This window comes from Elephas maximus, chromosome 2, assembly GCF_024166365.1.
Source record: "Elephas maximus indicus isolate mEleMax1 chromosome 2, mEleMax1 primary haplotype, whole genome shotgun sequence".
Taxonomy (NCBI): domain Eukaryota; kingdom Metazoa; phylum Chordata; class Mammalia; order Proboscidea; family Elephantidae; genus Elephas; species Elephas maximus.
The window spans coordinates 31,922,259-31,946,925 of record NC_064820.1 but is presented as its reverse complement, the minus strand read 5'-3'; the positions used below and the strand labels follow the sequence as shown (position 1 = coordinate 31,946,925).

The following is a 24,667-nucleotide window of genomic DNA, read 5'->3' as shown; positions in this document are numbered from 1 at the left end:
TGAGGCGAAATCAATGAATTGTGCACTAGTTGTTGTCTACCTGGCACCTGCAAATGTCTCTTCCTTCGTGACTATATTCAAATTGTCTTACAGGCATCCATGCAACCACTGCAGCAAAAGTATGAGCACTATTAAGGATGAACAATGCCTATTAAGTCCACCACTTTATCCCTGAGCACCTACTATGCTTCCAGACACAGAGTAATCATTCACTAAATGTTTATTAAATGAAAAGAAATGAAATGGCAAATTATTAATTCATCAAGGATTTGCAGTTTGATAGATCTATTGTTACTGATGGCTGCAACATTGACAGAAAGGACAAGGAAATGATATTGTGTTGATACATGAAACATGGTTGGATTGTAGTATTTATCAGGATTATATCAGCATCATTTAACTACATAATATTTAAAAGCTAGAAAATATAATTTAGTGCTCACTTCAGCAGCACATATACTAAAATTGTAATGATACAGAGATTAGCATGGCCCTTGCACAAGGATGACACGCAAATTTGTGACACATTCCATATTTGTTGAGCTGAGTCCATACAAAAAAAGCGAATGGACTTCTAGGCTCTTATAACTGATAACAGCTCAAGCCATCTGGTGACAGGATTTTAGAACTTCAAAGGCAAAAATAATCAAGCTAGCTACTCAAGCTGCCTATCTGAGCATATGAAAACAAAACAAAGCAAGAAGCTAGGGTACAGTAAGCAAACATAAAACAAAAAACTAATACAATAACTAATGGATGGCATGGGGAAACCAGTCAATAACAAATCACACAAAGAAGCAGAACATGATCTCTTCAACAAGCTTTCAAAACAAAGAATCAAGGAATCTTTTGGATGAAGGTGCTTTCCTAGAATTCCCAGATGCAGAATTAAATAATAATAATAATATAGAGAACTCTTCAAGACATCAGGAATGAGATCAGGAAGGAGATTAGGCAAAACACAGAACAAGCCAAGGAATGCACAGATAAAGCAGTGGAAGAAATTAAAAAGGTTATTCAAGAACATAATGAAAAATTTAATAAGCTGCGAGAGTCCATAGAGAGATAGCAATCAGAAATTCAGAAGACGAACAATAAAATTACAGAATTAGACAAAGCAATAGAAAGAGGAGTAGAACTGAGGAATTGGAAGGGAGAATTAGTGAGAATGAAGATAAAACACTTTGCACCAACATATTCAAAGAAAAATCAGATAAAATAATTCAAAAAAAAAAAATGAAGAAACCCTAAGAATCATGTGGGACTCTATTAAGAAAAATAACCTATGTGTGATTGGAGTACCAGAACGGGGCGGGATAACAGAAAATACAGAGAAAATTGTTGAAGATTTGTTGGCAGAAAACTTCCCTGATCACCAGAAAGATGAGAAGATATCTAATCAAGGTGCTCATTGAACTCCACATAAGGTAGATCTAAAAAGAAAGTCAACAAGACATATTATAATCAAACTTGTCAAAACCAAAGATAAAGAGAGAATTTTAAGAACAGCTAGAGATAAATAAAAAGTCATCTACAAAGGAGAGTCACTAAGAAAGAGCTCCAACTACTCGAGAGAAACCATGCAGACAAGAAGACAATGGGATGACTTAAAGTATTGAAGGAAAAAAACTGCCAGCCAAGAACCATATATCCAGAAAAAAATGTCTCCCAAATATGAAGGAATAATTAGTACATTTCCAGATAAACAGAAGTTTAGGGAATTCGTAAAAACCAAACCAAAACTACAGGAAATATTAAAGGGAATTCTCTGGTGAGAAAATGAATAATATCAGATACCAACCCAAGACTAGAACAGAGGACAGAACAACCAGATGTCAACCCAGATAAGTAAATTACAAAAATAGATCAAGATAAAAAACACTCAAAACAGGGAAAAAACAATGTCATTCTGTAAAAGAAGACAACATTAAAACAATAAAAAGGGACTAAGAGATGTAGCCATAGATGTTTCATGTGGAGAGGAAGTCAAGGTGATATAAAGAAATTAAAGTTACATGTAAACTTAGAAAAATAGGGGTAACTATTAAGGTAACCACAAAGGAAACTAACAACCCTACTCATCAAAATAAAATACAAGAAAAAAATAAAGACTCAGCAGAAACAAAATCAATAACAATGAATAAGAGGAAAAGATGATATATAAAGATAAACTACTCAGCACTAAATATTAAGTGGGAAAACGAAACTGTCAACAATGCACAAAAAAAGACAGCAAAATGACAACACTAACCTCATATCCATCATTATGCTGAGTGTAAATGGACTAAGTTTACCAATAAAGAGACAGAGAGTGGCAGAATGGATTAAAAAAACACAATCTGTCTGTATGCTGCCTACAAGAGACACACCTTAGACTTAGAGGCACAAACTAAAACTCTAAGGATGGACAAATAATATATCAAGCAAAAAACAATCAAAAAAGAGCAGGAGTGGCAATATTAATTCCTGACAAAATAGACTTTAAACTTAAATCCACCACAAAGGATAAGGAAGGACAATATACAATGATTAAAGGGATGCTATACCAGGAGGATACAACCATGTTAAATATTTTTGTACCCAAAGACAGGGCTGCAAGATATGTAAAACAAACTCTAACAGCATTGAAAAGTGAGATAGCTCCACAATAACAGTAGGAGGTTTCAACACACCACTTTCAGTGAAGGACAGGACACCCAGGACGAAGCTCAATAAACACACTGACCAAGAACCAAACCCACTGCCAATGAGTCAATGCTGACTCATAGCGACATATAGTATAGAGTAGATCTGCCCCATAGAGTTTCCAAGGAGCACCTGGCGTATTTGAACTGCCGACCTCTTGGTTAGCAGCCATAGCACTTAGCCACTATGCCACCAGAGTTTCCATATGCCACCATCAACCAATTTGACCTCATAGACATATACAGAACACTCCACCCAACAGCAACAAATTATATATACTTTCTTTTCTAGTGCACATGGGACATTCTATAGAATGTATGACATTTTAGGTCATAAAGCAAGCCTTTGCAGAATCCAAACCATTAAAATATTACAAAGCATCTTCTCTGACCATAAGGCCATAAAAGTAGAAATCAGTAACAGAAAAAAGCAGGGAAAATAAATCAAACATTTGGAAACTGAACAATACCTTGCTCCAAAATGACTGGGTTATAGAAGACATTAAGGATGGAATAAAGAAATTCATAGAATCCAATGAGAATGAAAACAATTTCTATTACAACCTTTGGGAAACAGCAAAAGCAGTTCTTAGAGGTCAATTTATATCAGTAAATGCACACATACAAAAAGAAGAAACGGTCAAAATCAAACAATTATCCCTACAACTTGAACAAATAGAAAAAGAGCAACAAAGGAAACCCTCAGGCAACAGACGAAAGCAAATAATAAAAATTAGAGCAGAATTAAATGAAATAGAGAACCGAAAAACTATTAAAACTTTTAACAAGACCAAAAGCTGGTTCTTTGAAAAAATTAACAAAATTGATAAACCATTGGCCAAACTGACTAAAGAAAAACAGGAAAGGAAACAAATAATCCAAATAAAAAATGAGATGGGCTATCCTACAACAGACCCAACTGAAATTAAAAGAATCATATCAGATTACTACAAAAAACTGTACTCTAACAAATTTGAAAACCTAAAAAAATTGGATGACTTTCTACCAACACACTACCTACCTAAACAAACACAGGGGAAGAACAACTATATAAACCCATAACAAAAGAAGAGATTGAAAAAGTAATTAAAAAACTCCCAACCAAAAAAAAAAAAAAAAAAGTCCTGGCCCAGACAGCTTCACTGCAGAGTTCTACCAAACTTTCAGAGAAGAGTTAACACCACTACTACCAAAGGTATTTCAGAGCACAGAAAATGATGGAACGCTCCAAAACTCATTCTCTGAAGCCAGCATATCCCTGATTAAAAAAAAAAAAAAAAAAAAAAAACAGGTAAAGACAACCCCAAAGCAGAAATTACAAACCTATATTCCTCATGAATTAGATGTAAAAATACTCAACAAAATGCTAGCCTATAGAATTCAACAAAACATCAAAAAAATAATTCACCATGACCATGTGGGATTCAGACCAGGTATGCAGGGTTGGTTCAACATTAGAAAAACAATTAATGAAATCCATCATATAAATAAAACAAAAGACAAGACCCACATGATCTTATCAATTGATCCAGAAAAGGCATTTGACAAAGTTCAACACCCATTCATCATAAAAACTCTCAGCAAAACAGGAATAGAAGGAAAATCCCTCAGCATAATAAAGGGCATTTATACTCAGTCAACAGCCAACATCATCCTAAATGGAGAGAGTCTGAAAGCATTCCCCTTGATATCGGGAACCAGACAAGGATGGCCTTTATCACTGCTCCTATTTAACACTGTGCTGGAGGTCCTAGCCAGAGCAATTAGACTAGATAAAGAAATAAAGAGCATTCACGGTGGTAAGGAAGGAAAAGCGTCTATTTGCAGATGACATGAACCTATACACAGAAAACCCTAAAGAACCCTCAAGAAAACCACTGAAACTAATAGACAAATTCAGCAGGGTATCAGGGTACAAGATAAAAAAAAAAAAAACATACAAAAATCAGTTGGATTCCTCTCTACCAACAAAAAGAACATTGAAGAGGAAGTCAAATCAATACCATTTACTGTAGCCCTGAAGAAGATAAAATACTTAGGAATAAAGCTTAGCAAAGACGTAAAAGATCTATACAAAGAAAACTACAAGACACTACTGCAAGAAACCGAAAGAGACCTACATAAGAGGAAAAACATACCTTGCTCACGGATAGGAAGACTTAACATTGTAAAAATGTCTATTCTAACAAAAGCAATCTATAGATACAATGCAATTCCGATCCAAATTCCAATGACATTTTTTAATGAGATGGAGAAACAAATCACCAACTTCATATGAAAGGGAAAGAGGCCACAGGTAAGTAAAGCATTATTGAAAAAGAAGAACAAATTAGGAAGCCTCACACTGCCTGATTTTAGGACATATTATACCACCATAATAGTCAAAACAGCCTAGTACTGGTACAACAACAGATACATAGACCAGTGGAATAGAATTGAGAATCCAGACATAAATCCATCCCCATATGAGCAGCTGATATTTGACAAATGCCCAAAGTCCATTAAATGGGATATAGACAGTCTCTTAAACAAATAGTGCTGGCATAACTGGATACCCATCTGCAAAAAAATGTTACCTCACACCATGCACAAAAGCAAACTCAAAATGGATCAAAGACCTAAATAAAATCTAAAATGATAAAGGTCATGGAAGAAAAAATACAGACAACGTTAGCAGCCCTAATGCATGGCATAAACAGTATACAAAATATTACTGACAATACGGAAGAAAAACTAGATAACTGGGAGCTCCTAAAAATCAAATACCTATGCTCATCCAAAGACTTTGCTAAAAAAAGTAAAAAGATTATCTGCAGATTGGAAAACGTTTTTACCTGTGACATTTCTGATCAGTGTTTGATCTCTAAAATCTACATGATACTTCAAAAACTCAACTACAAAAAGACAAATAATCCAATTAAAAAATGGGCAAAGGACCTGAGCAGGCACTTCACTGAAGAAGACGCTCAGGTAGCTAACGGATACAAGAGGAAACGTTCATGATCATTAGCCATTAGAGAAATGCAAATCAAAACTACAATGAGATTCCATCTCACTCCAATGAGGCTGGCATTAATCCAAAAAACACAAAAGAATAAATGTTGGAGAGGCTGTGGAGAGATTGGAACACTTCTACACTGCTGGTGGGAATGTCAAATGGTACAACCACTTTGGACATCGATTTGGCACTTCCTTAAAAAGCTAGAAATAGAACTACCATACGATCCAGCAATCCCACTTCTTGGAATATGTCTTAGGGAAATAAGAGCCTTTATACAAACAGATATATACACACCCATGTTTATTGCAGCACTGTTTACAATAGCAGAAAGATGGAAGCAACCCAGGTGCCCATCAATGGATGAATGGATAAATAAATTGTAGTATATTCACACAATGTAATACTATGCATTGATAACAGTGATGAATCCATAAAACATTTCATAACATGGAGGAATCTGGAAGGCATCATGATGAAGGAAATTAGTCAGTTGCAAAAGGGCAAACATTATACGAGACCACTATTATAAGAGCTCAAGAATTCTTTTAAAAGAGAAGAAAATATTCCTTGATGGTTAAGAGAGTGGGGAGGAGGGAGGGAGAGGGGTATTCAGTAATTAGATAGTAGACAAGAACTATTTTAGGTGAAGGGAAAGACAACACACAATACAGGAGAGGTCAGCACAACTGGACTAAACCAAAAGCAAAGAAGCTTCCTGAATAAATTGAATACTTCAAAGGCCAGTGTAGCAGAGGGGGGGGTTTTGGGGACCATGGTTTCAGAGGACGGCTAGGTCAATTGGCATAATAAAATCTGTTAAGAAAACATTCTGCATCCCACTTTGGAGAGTGGCATCCAGGGTCTTAAATGCTAGCAAGTGACCATCTAAGATGCATCAATTGGTTTCAACCCGCCTGGAGCAAAGGAGAATGAAGAACACCAAAGACACAAGGTAATTATGAGCCCAAGAGACAGAAAAGGCCACTTAAAGCAGAGACCACATCAGCCTGAGACCAGAACTAGATGATGCCCAGCTACAACAGATGACTGCCCTGGCAGGGAACAAAAGAGAGAGCCACTGAGAGAATAGGAGAGCAGTGGGATGCAAACCTCAAAGTCTCTTAGAAAGACCAGTCTAATGGTCTGACCGAGCCTAGAAGGACCCTGGAAGTCATGGTCCCCAGACTTTCTGTTAGCCCAAGACAGGAAACATTTCCAAAGCCAACTCTTCAGACAGGGATTGGACTGGAATGTAGGATAGAAAATGACACTGGTAAGGTGTAAGCTACTTGGATCAAGTGGACACATGAGACTATGTGGGCAGCTCCTGTCTAGAGAGGAGATGAGAGGGCAGAGGGGATCAGAAACTGGCTGAATGAACACGAAAATAGAGCGTGGAGGGAAGGAGTTTGCTGTCTCATTAGGGGGAGAGCAATTAGGAATATATAGCAAGGTGTGTATATAAATTTTTGTATGAGAGACTGACTTGATTTGTAAACTTTCACTTAAAGCACAATAAAAATTCAAAAAAAGAAAATGTAATTTAAAAACCCTATTTCCAAGAAGAGCCTTGGTGGCACAGTGTTAAGCACTCATCTGCTAATTGAAAGGTAGTTGGTTCGAATCCACCACCTGCTCCACTGTAGCAAGATGTGGCAGTCTGCTTCCATAAAGATCACAGCCTTTGCAATCCCATGGGGGCAGTTCTACTCTGTCTTGTAGGGTCACTATGAGTCGTATTGGACAGCAAAGTGTTTGATTTTTGGATTTTATATTTCCATGCTAAGACAGTTTTGAAACTTTGGTATACATGAGTAAAATGTTTCAATTTATCCTTTAGAAAATAGCAAACTGTTATGCAAAATAGAGTCAGGGAGGTCTACTAAAATGGTACGGAAATTAAAATGCACTAAAAAAATGCACTAGATACGTTAATTTTCAAAAGCTATATGATTTCCCAAACATTGCTATAATAACTTGGACTATAACAAAAATTCACTAAAACATAAAATATGCATATATAAAGGTCTCACAGTGCAAGAAAAATTAAAAAATCAGTATTAAATTTGTTGGGCATTGCTAAAAATCTCAAGGCAGTTAAAATTATCTTAAAATCTAGAATATGAGTCATGAGATGATTGCTTTATCTTCAGCTCTTAGAACATACTAAATATGGAGTAAATATTTATTGAATTAGTAAACAATTTTTGCAAAATTTAAACAGGTATTACTTATTCCGGGGTTTTCTGTCAGCTTCATAGTTTTACTGAAAAATCTAACTTGTTGATTTACCAGGACAAGTATGTGCAATCTACAAGTTTCAGAATCAAGTTCTTCTAAATCTAATTCTGGGCTATTACTAGTCATGTTGAAAATGGGTTGTTATAGTTTTCCACTGACTTGAATCACAGGGCCTGGTAATAATAAGAGGTGTCCTAGGGTATCTGCTGTATTCCAGGCATACTCTTCTTTACCTCCATTATGTAATACAAATCTGATTTCCCTTGAAAATAAGGATCAGTCACACAAGTCAATATGGTAACTCTCTTTGCCTGTTGATCCATAGGCATGAGAAGCCCAAAGTGGCCAGGTGACATTAGTAACTTCCAGTTCAATGGAATCAGTGTTGTGTTTCCTGGTGAAAGAATTCCTCCTTTTGAAACTAAGACCTCTAGACCCACAGAACACAGGATCGAAGAGACAGGAAGCAAAAATTTTGTGAGTAGGTATCTAGAGGTAACAGTGAGTAGTGCCACTCCCATTTCCACCCCTTGATTTCTGGACCCATGAATCCTGGCTATGGGAGAAATAACACCATACATCAGACACTGATTTAGAGCATGGTTGCACAGTGGTTAAAGCACTTGGCTGCTAACCAAGAGGTCAGTAGTTTGAACCTGCCAGCAGCTCCACTGGAGAAAGTTGTAGAAGTCTGCTTCTGTAAAGCTCACAGCCTTGGAAACCCTATACAGCAGTTGTACCCCACTCTATAGAGTTGCTATGAACAGAATCTGAGTGGACAACAACTGGTTGGAATTGGTTTGGAGAACATTTCCCCATCCCTGCAAGATTTTGCCACCTTGATGGTGCCATAATTATGTCTTTAGAAGGCTATTCCATAGTTATATCTAGCCAACTGCTTCAGATGATAGGATACGTAGTAAGACCTGTGAATTCTACAAGCATGAGCCCATTGCTGCAGTTCATTTGCTGTAAAGTTAGTTCCTTGATCCAAGGCAATGCTGTGTGGGTTATCATGACAGTGACTAAGGCACTCTATAAGTACGCAGGTGGTAGTTTAGGCAGAAGTATTGCATTCAAGGAAGCCAAATCTGTATCCAGAGTAATTGTCTATCCCAGTAAGAATAAAACACTACCTTTTCTGTAATGGAAGTTGTCCAATATAATCAACCTATCCCCAAGTTGCTGGATAATCACCTTGAGGAATGGTGTCATATCAGGGACTCAGTGTTAGGCTCCCCTGCTGGCAGATGGGGCACTCAGCAGTGGCAATAGCCAAGTCTGCCTTGGCAAATGGAAGTCTGTTTTGCTGAGCCAATGCATAACCTCCATCCCTGCCACCATGGCCACTTTGTTCATGAGTCCATTGGGCAATGATGGGAGTGGCCAGGGAAGGAGAGTGACTGTTATCCACAGAATACATCATTCTATCCATCTGATTGTTAAAATTCTCCTTTACAATGATCACCCTTTGGTAAGTGTTCACATGAGACACAAACACCTTCACTTCTTTGGCTGATTCTGAAAGGTGTATCCACATACCTCTTCCCCATTCCTCCATGTCACCGATTTTGCAATTATATTCCTTCCAAGTCCCTGACCGCCCAGCCAAACCATTGGCCTCAGCTCATGGATCAGTACACTATCACACATGTGGCCATCTCTCCTTCCAAGCAAAATGAAAAACCAGGTAGACTGCTCAAAGTTCTACCCAGTGAGAGAATTTCCCTTCACCACAGTCTTTCAGGGGGGGTTCCAGAAAAAGGCTTCATTGCTGCATCTGGCCACTTTCGAGTGGGGTACCTGCATATCCTACAGAACCATCTGAAATCCAGGCATCAGTTTTCTCTTCCTCAGACAACTGATTGTAAAGAACTTCCCATAAGGCCATAGGTGTGGACTGGGAGGTAGAAGGTAATGTGACAAAAGTGGGGACCATGGACATTTCAGCCACTTTCTCTTGTAACTTACTTGTGCTTTCAGATCCTACTCGGGCCCGATCTCATACACCACTTCCATCTAATGATGGAGTGCTGCTGTGAACATCCAACTTTATGACTGTACGGGTCACATACCAACCAGTTCATGATGGGCAGCTCAGGCCACATAGTGACTTTGTGGCCCATAGTTAAGCATTCGGTCTCTACAAAGGCTGAGTAACAATCCAAAAGCTGTTTTTCAGAAGGAGAGTTGTTATCTGCATGGGATGGCAGGGCTTTGCTCAAAAATCCTAAGGGTCTGTGCTGTAATTCACCAACAGGGGTCTGCCAAAGACTCCAAACAGCGTCTCTATCTGCCACTGACAATTCCAGAACGATTGGATCAGCTGGATCATATGGCCCAAGTGGCGCTGCGGCTTGCACAACAACCTGAACCTGTTGCAGATCCTTCTCTTGTTCTGGGCGCCCCTCAAAACTAGCAACTTCTTGAGTCACTTGATAAAGAGGCTGGAATAGCACACTCAAATGAGGAATATTTTGCCTCCAAAATCCAAAGAGGCCCACCAGGCATTGTGCCTCCTTTTCAGTTTTAGAAGGGGCCAGATATAACAACTTACCCTTTACTTTAGAAAGAATATCTCAACACACGCCACACCACTGGACCCCTAGTAATTTCACTGAGGTGGAAGACACTTAAATTTTTGTCAGGTTAATTTCTCACACTTTATCACCACTCTTATTCAACATTGTGTTGGAAGTCCTAGCTAGAGCAATAAGGCAAGAAAAGGAAATAAGGGCATCTGAATTGGTGATGAAGAAGTTAAACTGTCCCTATTTGTGGATGATATTATACTATACATAGAAAACCCAGAAGACTGCACAAGAAAACTACTGGAACTAATGGAAAAATTTATCATAGCAGCAGGATACAAGATAAACATAAAAAATCAGTAGGATTCCTATACACCGATAAAGAGAACTATGAAAAGGAAATCAGGAAAACAATACCATTTATAATAGCCCCTAAAAAAATAAAATACCTGGGAATAAATCTAACCAGGGATGTAAAGATCTATACAAAGAACACTACAAAATACTACTGCAAGAAACCAAAAAGATCTACATAAATGGAGAAACATACCATGCTTGTAAATAGGTACACTCAATATTGTGAAAATGACAATTCTACCCAAAGTGATTTACAAATACAATTCAATCCTGATCCTAATACCAACAACATTCTTTGAAGAGATGGAAAAACTTATCATTAACTTTACATGAAAAGGAAAGAAGCCCTGGATAAATAAAGCACTATTGATGAAGAAGAATAAAGTAGGAGGACTCACACTACTTGACCTCAGAACCTACTATAGAGCTATCGTAGTCAAAACAGCCTGGTACTGATACAACACCAGATACATTGACTAATGGAACAGAATTAAGAATCCAAATGTAAATCCATCCAACTGTGGTCACCTGATCTTCAACAAGGGTCCAAAGTCCATTAAACGGAGGAAAAGATAGCCTTTTTAACAAATGCTGCTGGCAAGACTGGATCTCCATCTGCAAAAAGTGAAACAAGACCCACATCTCACACCATATACAAAAACTAACTAAAAATTGATCAAAGACCTAAATATAAAGCCAAAAACCAAGACATTCATAGAATAAAAAATGGGATCAACTCTAGAGGCCCTAATACACAGCATTAACAAGATACAAGCCACAACACACAAGCTCCAGAGGATAAGATAGATAACTGGAATTTTCTAAAAATTAAACACTTATTCTCATCAAAAGACTTCACCAAAAAAGTAAAAAGAGAACCTTCAGACTGGGAAAAAAATTTGGCCATTACAAATCAGAGAAAGATCTAATCTCTAAAATCTACAAGAAAATCCAACACATCGACAACAAAAAGACAAATAACCCAATTAAAAAATGAGCAAAGAAAATGAGCAGACAGTTCACCAAAGACATTCAAATAGCCAACAGACATATGAGGAAATGCTCACAATCACTAGCTACTAGAGAAATGCAAATCAGAACCACAATGCTATCTTGCTCAATTGACATAACATAGTTTATAAAGAATATGTTCTACATTTTACTTTGTTGTGTAGCATCTGGGGTCTTAAAAGCCTGTGAGCAGCCATCCAGGATACTCCTCTGGTCTCACCTCTTTGGGAGCAAGGAATAATGAAGAAAACTAAAGATACAAGGGAAAGATTAGTCCAAAGGACTAATGGACCACATCTACCATGGCCTCCACCAGACTGAGTCTAGTACAACTAGATGGTGCCCGGCTACCACTGACTGCTCTGACAGGGATCACAATAGAGGATCATGGACAGAGTTGGAGAAAAATGTAGAACAAAATTCTAACTAAAAAAGAAAGACCAGACTTGCTGGCCTGACAAAGACTGGAGAAACCCTGAAAGTATGGCCCCCAACACTCTTTCAGCTCTATAATGGGGTCACTCCTGAGGTTCACCCTTCAGCCAAAGATTGAACAGACCCATGGAACAAAACAGGACTAAAGTGGCGCACCAGCCCTTGGCCAGGGACAGGAAGGCAGGAGGGAGCAGGAAAGCTGGTAATAGGAAACCCAAGGTTGAGAAGGGAGAGTGTTGACATGTTGTGGGGTTGTTAACCAGTGTCATAGAACAATGTATGTACTAATTGTTTGATGAGAAACTAGTTTGTTCTGTAAACCTTCATCTAAAGTACAATAAAAAAATAATAATTGGAATGTGGAATAGTATGAATCTTGGAAACTTGGATGTCATCCAAAATGAAAGGGAAAACACAAAGATCGATATCCTAAGCATTAGTGAGCTGAAATGGACTGGTATGTCCATTTTGAATCAGACAATAATATGGTGTACCATGCCAGGAATGACAAATTGAAGTGGCATGGCATTGCATTCATTGTCAAAAAAGAACATTTCAAGATCCATCAAGAAGTGCAATGCTGTCAGTGATAGGGTAATATCGATTGACAACAAGAAGGTTAATATAACTATTATTCACATTTACACACCAACAACTAATGCCAAAGATGAAGGTGTTGAAGATTTTTACCAACTTCTGCAGTATGAAATTGATCAAACATGTAATCAAAATACATTGATAATTGTTGGTGATAGGAATGTGCGAGTTAGAAAAAAAGAAGGACCAGTAGTTGGAGAATATGGCCTTGGTGATAGAAAAGACAGTGAAGATCGCATGGTAGAATTTTGACTACAGCTGTGAAAAGAGATAATGGAGAAGCTCAATATCATCAGTCAGAACAGGGCCATGAACCAGCTGCAGAAAAGATCATCATCAATTGCACATATGCAAGTTTAAGTTGAAGGTGAAGAAATTGTTAAAAAGTCCACAAAAGTCAAAATGTGACCTTGAATATACACCACTTGAATTTAGAGACCATGTCAAGAATAGATTTGATGCATTGAAAGCCAATTACTGAAGACCAGATGTGTTCTGGGTGACAAGAAGAGCATCATACATTACGGAAAGAAAAGACAATTAAAAAGACAGAAAAGAAAACACCAAAATTAATGTCAGAAGAGACAATAAAACCTGTTCTTGAAGGTAGAGCAGTTAAAGCAAATGGAAGAAATGATGAAGTAAAAGAGCTGTACAGAACATTTCAAAGGACAGCTCAAGAAGACAAATTAAAGTACTGTCATGAAATGAGTTTTTAAAGTGTTGAAAAGCAAAGATGTCACCTTGAAGACTAAGGTGTTCCTGACCCAAACCGTGGTGTTTTCAAATGCCTCATTGCTTGCGAAAGCTGGAGGATGAAAAAGGATGACCGAAGAATTGTGGTGCTGGCAGATAATAATGAATATACCATTGAGTGCCAAAAGAAGGAACAAATCTGTCTTGGAAGTACAAACAGAATGCTCCTTAGAAGTAAGGATGGCGGGACTACGTATCACATACTTTGGACATGTTATCAGGAGAGATCAGTCCCTGGAGAAGGACATCATGCTTGGTAAAGTGAAGGGTCAGGGAAAAAGAGTAAGACCCTCAAGTAGATGAACTGACACAGTGGCTGCAACAATGGGTTTAGCATAACAACAATTGTGAGGATGGTGCTGGAGGAGGCAGTGTTTTTTTTTTTCTGTTGTACAAATGGTCACCATTAGTCAGAACCAACCTGAGAGCACCTAACAACAACAAAATCATGAACTGTGCAAATACACAGAGTTAGAAAAGCAAAAGGGAGGAACACACTTTGCATTTCTCAAGCTGAAACAACTGAAGAAAAAAATTCAAGCCTTCAGTTGCAATACTGATGGATTGTAAGTAGAAAATATCGAAGAACACAGGAAGCATCAAAAGAAGATAGAAGGGATCTACAGAATGAATGTACCAAAAAGAATTGATCAATATTTAATGATTGCAGAAGGTAGCATATGATCAAGAACCAATGGTATTAAAGGAAGAAGTCCAACTGGCACTGAAGGCATTGGTGAAAAACAAGGATCCAAGAATTGACAGAATACTAATTAAGACGTTACAACAAATGGATGCAGTGCTGGAGGGGCTTACTCATCTATGGCAAGGAATTTCAAAGACAGCTACCTGCAGACTGACTGGAAGAGATCTATATTTGTGCTCATTCCAAAGAAAGGCGATCCAACAGAATATGGAAATTATCTTGTAATATCATTAATATCACAGGCAAGTAAAATTTAGCTGAACGTAATTCAAAAGTGGTTGCAGCAGTATATCGACAGGGAACTAGCAGAAATCCAAGACAGGTTTAAAAGAGAACCTGGAATGAAGATGTAATTGCTGATGTCAGCTGGATCTTGGCTAAAAGCAGAGAACACCAGAAAGATGTTTACCTGAGTTTATTGACTATGCATAGGCTTTCAACTGTGTGGATTACAACAAATTATGGATAACACTGTGAAGAATGGGAATTCCAGAACACTTAATTGTTTTCATGTGGAACTTGTACATAGAGCAAGAGGCAGTTATTCGAAGAGAACAATGGGAGGCGGGGCCAAGATGGCTGACTAGGTAGAAGCTACCTCGGATCCCTTCTGCAACAAAGACTTGGAAAAACAAGTGATTCGATCACATACATGACAATCTACAAACCCTGACCATCAAACACAGATCTAAAGAGTTGACCTGAGTGACAGAGACTGAGAACGAACAACCACGGGGAAGCAGCGACTGTTTTCGGACCCTGGAGCCAGCGTCCCAGTCAGGAAACCTTGGCTCCGGGCTTTGGACTGGGTGCAGGGGAGCTGAGCACGGCATCCTGAGAGGGCGCAAACATGGGGTGCAGCCCTAGCTCCCTGAACTGACCTCGGGGGAAGCCCAGCCAGTGCACGCAGGCAGCTCAGCGACGCGGCTGACAGGAGGAGAAGTCACCAGGAGGCAGCGACTGGTTTTGGAGCCGGGAGTGCAGCGTCCCAGCCAGGGAAACTTGGGGCTAGGCTTTGAACTGGGAGCGGAGGAACTAACTGCGGCTTCTGAGACAGCGCAAGCATGGAACACTGGCCTGACCCTCGGGGGCAATCTCTACCCAGCCAGCTCATGCAGTTGACACGCCCCTCAGGAATCTCAGACAAAACAGTCATCCCAAGCAAGATAAGTAATTTTGTCTATATTCCGGGGTGCAACTCTCTCCTGTTTGCCTGAACCCTCCCCTCCCCTTCCCAAGCGGCTTCATTAACATTGGAATTTCCTGAGGCAGAGGGTGAACTGCTCTGGTCTTTTCCTAACCCATTCTCCTGGCCTAAGAGAAGCAGCTACAAAAAACCCAGGGACCAAAAATCCTTCCCTAATTCAACTAAAAACACAGAACCAGCTCCAGCTAAGCATATCTGATCCACAGTCTTGGGCTTTCATCCCTACAGGGAACAAGGTGGCTATTATAATGCAAAGGCATTCCTGATAGGGATCTGACTGTAATTGTTTTAGCTGATTAATGGAAAGACAAGTTTCCCAGGTCGGATATCTCTGCATATTCAAATGAGCCCTCACTGACCCACAACAGGGAACTGAGGGCTAAAACTCCCCCCAGACCACCTAGCCTCCTGCCTTAGGGGTCTAAGGAGGGTGACATTTACCAATCTGTATAGGTACTTGCATTGGGGGCCTAAGGTACAGCTTCAGAGCCCACCCACCAAGGTGCTTTAGAAATAGAGACACACCTACCTCACCGACACTTGGGGGAAGCCTGTCAGCATCCTGCCCTCCCAGAGTGTGAACCCCTGCTGCTGCTAGAATCTGGTGCTCACAGCTATCACCACTACTTCTCTAGGTGGATAGGTGACAGTCTGTACCACACACTTGATGACTGAAAATCAGATTCTACTCAAGAATGGTGAATGGACTCAGGCTTATATACCTGATAACAGCCCAGACCAGCTGATAATAGGACATAAGTGACTCAAGGGCTACAACAATCAAGACAGCACAATCTAGTAGCCCATCTATGTATATTGAAAGAAAACAAAAAAAGATAAGACTCAGTGAGCAAATACAGAATAAATCACTATAATATCTTACTGATGGCTTGGAGAAAACAGTTGATATCAAACCACATAAACAAGCAGACCATGATTGCTTCTACAACTCCCCAAACTTAAGAATCAAAATCTTTCCCAAATGAAGATACAATCCTGGAATTGCCAGATACAGAATATAAAAAACTAATTTACAGAATGCTTCAAGACATCAGGGATGACCACAGAAATGAAATAAGGCAATCTGCAGAAAAAGCCAAGGAACACACTGATAAAATAGTTGAAGAACTCAAAAAGATTATTCAAGAACATAGTGGAAAAATTAATAAGTTGCAAGAATCCATACAGAGACAGCATTCAGAAATCCAAAAGATTAACAATAAAATTACAGAATTAAACAACGCAATAGGAAGTAAGAGGAGCAGACTCGAGCAGTTAGAATGCAGACTGGGAGATCTAGAGGACCAGGGAATGACACCAATATAGCTGAAAAAAAAATCAGATAAAAGAATTAAAAAAAATGAAGAAACCCTAAGAATCATGTGGGACTCTATCAAGAAGAATAACTTGCTTGTGATTGGAGTCCCAGAACAGGGAGGGATATCAGAAAACACAGACAGAATAGTTGAAGATCTGTTGACAGAAAACTTCCCTGACACCATGAAAGACGAAAGGATATCTATCCAAATGCTCATCGAACCCCATTTAAGATTGATCCAAAAAGAAAATCACCAAGACATATTATCATCAAACTTGCCAAAACCAAAGATAAAGAGAGAATTTTAAAAGCAGCCAGGGATAAAAGAAAGGTCTCCTACAAAGGAGAATCAATAAGTTCAGACTGCTCAGCAGAAACCATGCAGGCAAGAAGGCAATGGGATGACGTATATAGAGCACTGAAGGAGAAAAACTGCCAGCCAACGATCATATATCCAGCAAAACTCTCTCTGAAATATGAAGGCAAAATTAAGACATTAACAGATAAACACAAGCTTAGAGAATTTGCAAAAACCAAACCAAAGCTACAAGAAATACTAAAGGAAATTGGTCAGAAAACCAATAATATCAGATACCAGCACGTCACAAGGTCACAGAATGAGCATCCTGATATCAACTCAAATAGGGAAATCACAAAAACAAATTAAGATTAATTAAAAAAAAAAAAGCTCAAAACAGGGAATCATTGAAGTCAATATGTAAAAGATCACAATAATCAAAAAGAGGGACTAAATACAGGTGGCATAGAACTGCCATATGGAGAGAGATACAAGGTGACATAGGACAATACAAGTTAGGTTTTTACTTAGAAAAATAGGGGTAAATATTAAGGTAACCACAAAGAGGTACAACAACTTCATAACGCAAAATAAAAACCAAGAAAAACAAAAACACTCAGCAAACATAAAGTCAAATACTATGAAAATGAAGAACACACAATTTACAAAAAAAAAGTCTCAGAACAAAAAAGTAAGTGGAAAAATGCAATTGTCAACAACACACACAAAAAGGCATCAAAATGACAGCATTAAACACATATTTATCTATAATTACGCTGAATGTAAATGGACTAAACGCACCAATAAATGAGACAGAGAGTCTCAGACTGGATAAAGAAACATGATCCGTCTATATGCTGCCTACAAGAGATACACCTTAGACTTAGAGACACAAACAAACTAAAACTCAAAGGATGGAAAAAAATATATCAAGCAAACAATAAGCAAAAAAGAGCAGGAGTAGCAATATTAATTTCTGACAAAATAGACTTTAAAGTTAAATCCACCACAAAGGATAAAGATGGACACTACATAATGATAAAAGGGACAATTGACTAGGAAGATATAACCATATTAAATATTTATGCACGTAAAGACAGGGCTGCAAGATACATAAATCAAATTTTAACAGAACTGAAAAGTGAGATAGACACCTCCACAATTATAGTAGGAGACTTCAACACACCACTTTCGGAGAAGGACAGGACATCCAGTAAGAAGCTCAATAGAGACATGAAAAACCTAATTGCTACAATCAACCAACTTGACCTCATTGACTTATACAGAACACTGCACCCAACTGCTGCAAAGCATACTTTTTTTTCTAGCACACATGGAACATTCTCTTGAATAGACCACATATTAGGTCATAGAACAAACTTTTGCAGAGTCCAAAACATTGAAATATTACAAAGCATCTTCTCAGACCACAAGGCCATAAAAGTGGAAATCAATAACAGAAAAATTAGGGAAAAGAAGTCAAATATTTGGAAACTGAACAATACCCTGCAGAAAAAAGATTGGGTTATAGAAGACATTGAGGAGGGAATAAAGAAATACATAGAATGCAATGAGAATGAAAACACTTCCTATCAAAACCTCTGGGACACAGCAAAAGCAGTGCTCAGAGGTCAATTTATATTGATAAATGCACACATACAAAAAGAAGAAAGAGCCAAAATCAGAGAACTGTCCCTACAACTTGAACAAATAGAAAGTGAGCAACAAAAGAATCCATCAGGCACCAGAAGAAAACAAATAATAAAAATTAGAGCTGAACTAAATGAATTAAAAAAAAAAAAAAGTAATTAGAGAACAGAAAAACAATTGAAAGACTTAACAAAGCCAAAAGCTGGTTCTTTGAAAAAATTAACAAAATTGATAAACCTTTGGCCCGACTGACTAAAGAAATACAGGAAACGAAACAAATAACCCGAGTAAGAAATGAGATGGGCCACATCACAACAGACCCAACTGAAATTAAAAGAATCATATCAGATTATCACGAAAAATTGTACTCTAACAAATTTGCAAACCGAGAAGAAATGGGTGAATTCCTAGAAAAACACTACCTACCTAAACTAACACAATCAGAAGTAGAACAACTAAATAGACCCATAACAAAAAAAGAGATTGAAAATGTAATCAAAAAGCTCCCAACAAAAAAGCCCTGGCCCGGATGGCTTTACTGCAGAGTTCTACCAAACTTTCAGAGAAGAGTTAACACCGCTACTACTAAAGGTATTTCAAAGCATAGAAAATGACGGAATACTGCCTAACTCCTTCTATGAAGCCACCATATCCCTGATACCAAAACCAAGTAAAGACATCACAAAAAAAGAAAATTACAGACCTATATCCCTCACGAACATAGATGCAAAAATCCTCAACAAAATTCTAGCCAAGAGAATTCAACAACATATCAAAAAAATAATCTACCACGACCAAATGGGATTTATACCAGGTATGCAAGGATGGTTTAATATTAGAAAAACTATTAATGTAATCCACCATATAAATAAAACAAAAGACAAAAACCACATGATCTTATCAATTGATGCAGAAAAGGCATTTGACAAAGTCCAACACCCATTCATGATAAAAACTCTCAGCAAAATAGGAATTGAAGAAAAATTCCTCAGCATAATAAAAGGCATCTTTTTTTTTTTATACAAAGCCAACAGCCAACATCACTCTAAATGGAGAGAGCCTGAAAGCATTTCCCTTAAGAATGGGAACCAGACAATGATGCCCTTTATCACCACTCTTATTCAACATTGTGCTAGAGCTCCTAGCATAGAGCAATTAGGCTAGACAAAGAAATAAAGGACATCCGGATTGGCAAGGAGGAAGTAAAATTATCTCTATTTGCAGAAGACATGATCTTATACACAGAAAATCCTAAGGAATCCTCCAGAAAACTACTGAAACTAATAGAAGAGTTTGGCAGAGTCGCAGGTTATAAGATAAACATACAAAAATCACTTGGATTCCTCTACGTCAACAAAAAGAACACCGAAGAGGAAATAACCAAATCAATACCATTCACAGTAGCCTCCAAGAAGATAAAATACTTAGGAATAAATCTTACCAAAGATGTAAAATACCTATATGAAGAAAACTACAAAGTACTACCGCAAGAAACTAAAAAGGACCTACTTAAGTGGAAAAACATACCTTGCTCATGGATAGGAAGACTTAACATAGTAAAAATGTCTATTCTACCAAAAGCCATCTATACATACAATGCACTTCCGATCCAAATTCCAATGTCATTTTTTAATGTGATGGAGAAACAAATCACCAACTTCACAGGGAAGGGGAAGAAGCCTCGGATAAGTAAAGCATTACTGAAAAAGAACAAGAAAGTAGGAGGCCTCACTCTACCTGATTTCAGAACCTATTATACAGCCACAGTAGTCAAAACAGCCTGGTACTGGTACAACAACAGGCACATAGACCAGTGCAACAGAATTGAGAACCCAGATAGAAATCCATCCACATATGAGAAGCTGATATTTGATAAAGGCCCAGTGTCAGTTAATTGGGGAAAAGATAGTCTTTTTAACAAATGATGCTGGCATAACTGGATATCCATTTGCAAAAAAATGAAACAGGACCCATACCTCACACCATGCAGAAAAACTAACTCCCAGTGGATCAAAGACCTAAACATAAAGACTAAAACGATAAAGATCATGGAAGAAAAAATTGGGACAACTCTAGGAGCCCTAACACAAGGCATAAACAGAATACAAAACATTTCCAAAAATGACGAAGAGAAACCAGATAACTGGGAGCTCCTAAAAATCAAACACCTATGCTCATCTAAAGACTTCACCAAAAGAGTAAAAAGACCACCTACAGACTGGGAAAGAATTTTCAGCTATGACATCTCTGACCAGCGCCTGATCTCTAAAATCTAAATGATTCTGTCAAAACTCAACCACAAAAAGACAAACAACCCAATCAAGAAGTGCGCAAAGGATATGAACACACACTTCACTAAAGAAGATATTCAGGCTGCTAACAGATACATGAGAGAATGCTCTCGATCATTAGCCATTAGAGAAATGCAAATTAAAACTACGATGAGATTCCATCTCACTCCAACAAGGCTGGCATTAATCCAAAAAACACAAAATAATAAATGTTGGAGAGGCTGTGGAGAGATTGGAACTCTTATACACTGCTGGTGGGAATGTAAAATGGTACAACCACTTTGGAAATCTATCTGGCGTTTTCTTAAAAACTTAGAAATAGAACTACCATACAACCCAGAAATCCTACTCCTTGGAATATACCCTAGAGAAAGAAGAACCTTCACACGAACAGATATATGCACACCCATGTTTATTGCAGCTCTGTTTACAATAGCAAGAAGCTGGAAGCAACCAAAGTGTACATCAACGGATGAATGGATATATTCACACAATGGAATACTACGCATTGATAAAGAACAGTGACGAATCTGTGAAACATTTCATACCATGGAGGAACCTGGAAGGCATTATGCTGAGCGAAATTAGTCAGAGGCAAAAGGGCAAATATTGTATAAGACCACTATTACAAGATCTTGAGAAATAGTATAAACTGAGAAGAACACATACTTTTGTGGTTATGAAAGGGGGAGGGAGGAAGGGTGGGAGAGGGTTATTTACTGATTAGTTAGTAGATAGGAACTACTTTGGGTGAAGAGGAGGTCAATTCTCAATACACGGAAGGTCAGATCAACTGGACTGGACCAAAACCAAAGAAGTTTCCGGGATAAACTGAATGCCTCAAAGGTCAGCAGAGCAAGGGCGGGGGTTTGGGGACTATGGCTTAAGGGGACTTCTAAGTCAATTGGCAAAATAATTCTATTATGAAAACATTCTGCATCCCAATTTGAAATGTGGCATCTGGGGTCTTAAATGCTAACAAGCGGCCATGTAAGATGCATCAATCGGTCTCAACCCACCTGGATCAAAGGAGAATGTAGAACACCAAGGTCACACAATGACTATGAGCCCAAGAAACAGAAAGGGCCACATGAACCAGAGACTTACATCATCCTGAGACCAGAAGAACTAGATGGTGCCCAGCCACAACTGATGACTGCCCTGACAGGGAGCACAACATAGAACCCCTGAGGGAGCAGGAGATCAGTGGGATGCAGACCCCAAACCCTCATAAGAAGACCAGACTTAATTGTCTGACTGAGACTAGAGGAATCCCCGCGGTCACATTCCCCAAACCTTCTGTTGGCCCAGGACAGGTACCATTCCCGAAGACAACTCATCAGACATGGAAGGGACTGGACAATGGATTGGAGAGAGATGCTGATGAAGAGTGAGCTACTTGTATCAGGTGGACACTTGAGACTGTGTTGGCATCTCCTGTCTGGAGGGGAGATAGGAGGGTAGAGAGGGTTAGAAACTGGCAAAATTGTCAAGAAAGGAGAGACTGGAAGGGCTGACTCATTAGGAGGAGAGTAAGTGGGAATACGGAGTAAGGTGTATATAAGCTTAGATGTGACAGACTGACTTGATTTGTAAACATTCACTTAAAGCTCAATAAAAATTATTAAAAAAAAAGAGAACAATGGTATAATGTATTGCTTAAACTTGGGAAAGGTGTGCATAAGGGTTGTATCATTTCACCATACTTATTTAATCTGAATGCTGAGCAAATAATTCATGAAGCTAGACTACATGAAGACGAGAGCAGCACCAGATTTTGGGGAAGATTCATTAAACCTGCAATATTCAGATGACATCACCTTGCTCTTTGAAAGCGAAGAATACCTGGAGGACTTACTGATGAAGAACAAAGACCGCAGCCATCAGTATGGATTACACCTCAACATAAAGAAAACAAAAATCGTCACAACTGGACCAGTAAGAAACATCACAATAAATAGAGAAAGGGTTGACTATTCAAAGATTTCATTTAACCCGGATTCACAACCAATGCCTCTGAAAGCATTAGTCAAGAACTAAATGTATTGCATTGGGCAAATCTGTTGCAAAAATCTCTTTAAGGTATTGAAAAGCAAACATGTCACTTTGATGACTAAGGTGCTTTTGACCCAAGTCATGATGTTTTCATTTACCTCATATGCAAGCCCCCCATACATCTGTCATTTTGTCATACTGTGGGGGCTTGCTTGTTGTTGTGATGCTGGAAGCTATGCTGCAGGTATTCGGGTCATCAGTTTCTGCAGAGCTCCCAGACTAAGACAAACTAGGAAAAAGGATCTGGTGGTCTACTTCTGAAGAAAATTAGCCAGTAAAAACCAGACGAATAGGAGCACAACATTGTCTGGTATGGTGCCAGAAGATGAGTCCCTCAGGTTGGAAGTTACTCAAACCATTACTGGAGAAGAGCTGCCTCCTCAAAGCAGAGTTGACTGTAATGACATGGATGGAGTCAAGCTTTCAGGACCCTCATTTGCTGATGTGTCACGACTCTAAAAAGAAACAGCTACAAATATCCATTAATAACTGGAATGTAGAATGTATGAAGTATGAATCCAGGATAATAGGAAATCAGCAAAAATGAAACAGAACACACAAACATCATTATTTTAGAAATTAGAAAGCTGAAATAATCTGGTATTGGCCCTTTTGAATCAGATAATCATATGGTCTACTACGCCAAGAATGACAAATTGAAGAGGCATGGTGTTGCATTCATTGTTGAAAAGAAATTTAAAGATCTATTCTGAAATACAATGCTATCAGTGATAGGATAATATCTATCTGCCTACAAGGAAGACCAGTAAACACAACTGTTATTCAAATTTCCCCTCCAACCATTAAGGCCAAAGATGAAGAAATTGAAGATTTTTGTCAACTTCTGCGGTCTGAATTTAAATGAACATATAATCAGGGTGAATGTGTAATTACTGGTGATTGGAACGTGAATGTTGGAAACAAAGAAGGAGAATCAGTAGTTGGAGATATGCCTTGTTGATCGAAATGACGTCAGAGATACCATAACAGGATTTTGCAAGACCAAAGAATACTTCCTGGCAAATACCTTTTTTCAACAACGTTAATGGTGACTATACACTTTGGACTCACCTGATGGAATACAGGAAAAAAATTGACTTACATTTGTGGAAAGAGATGATGGAAAACAGTATCAGAAGTCAGAACAAGGCCAGGGGCCTGCTGTGGAACAGATCATCAATTGCTCATATGCAGTTTCAAATTGAAACTGAAGAAAATTAGAACAAACCTAAGAGAGCTGAAGTACGACCTTGAGAATATTCTACCTAAATATAGAGACCATCTCAAGAATGGATTTGACACATTCAACACTGATGACTTCAAGAACATCATGTATAAAAAAGCAATTAAGTCATTAAAAAGACAGGAAAGAAAGAAAAGACCAAAACGGATGTCAGAAGAGACTTTGAAACTTGCTCCTAAAACTAGAGTAGCTAAAGTGAAAGGAAGAAATGATGAAGAAAAAGAGCTGAAAGAAGATTTCAAAAGGCAGTTCAGGAAGATAAAGTATTATAATGGCATATGCAAAG

The 24,667-nt window shown here is 38.4% G+C and overlaps 1 non-coding gene across 1 annotated transcript; it reads left to right on the top strand.

Moving 5' to 3' along the window:
- Positions 1-435: 435 nt before the first annotated feature.
- LOC126070783 (U6 spliceosomal RNA) lies at positions 436-539 on the top strand. The gene has a single exon (XR_007516303.1). It is a non-coding gene; the product is annotated as a U6 spliceosomal RNA (small nuclear RNA).
- The last annotated feature ends 24,128 nt before the right edge of the window (positions 540-24,667 follow it).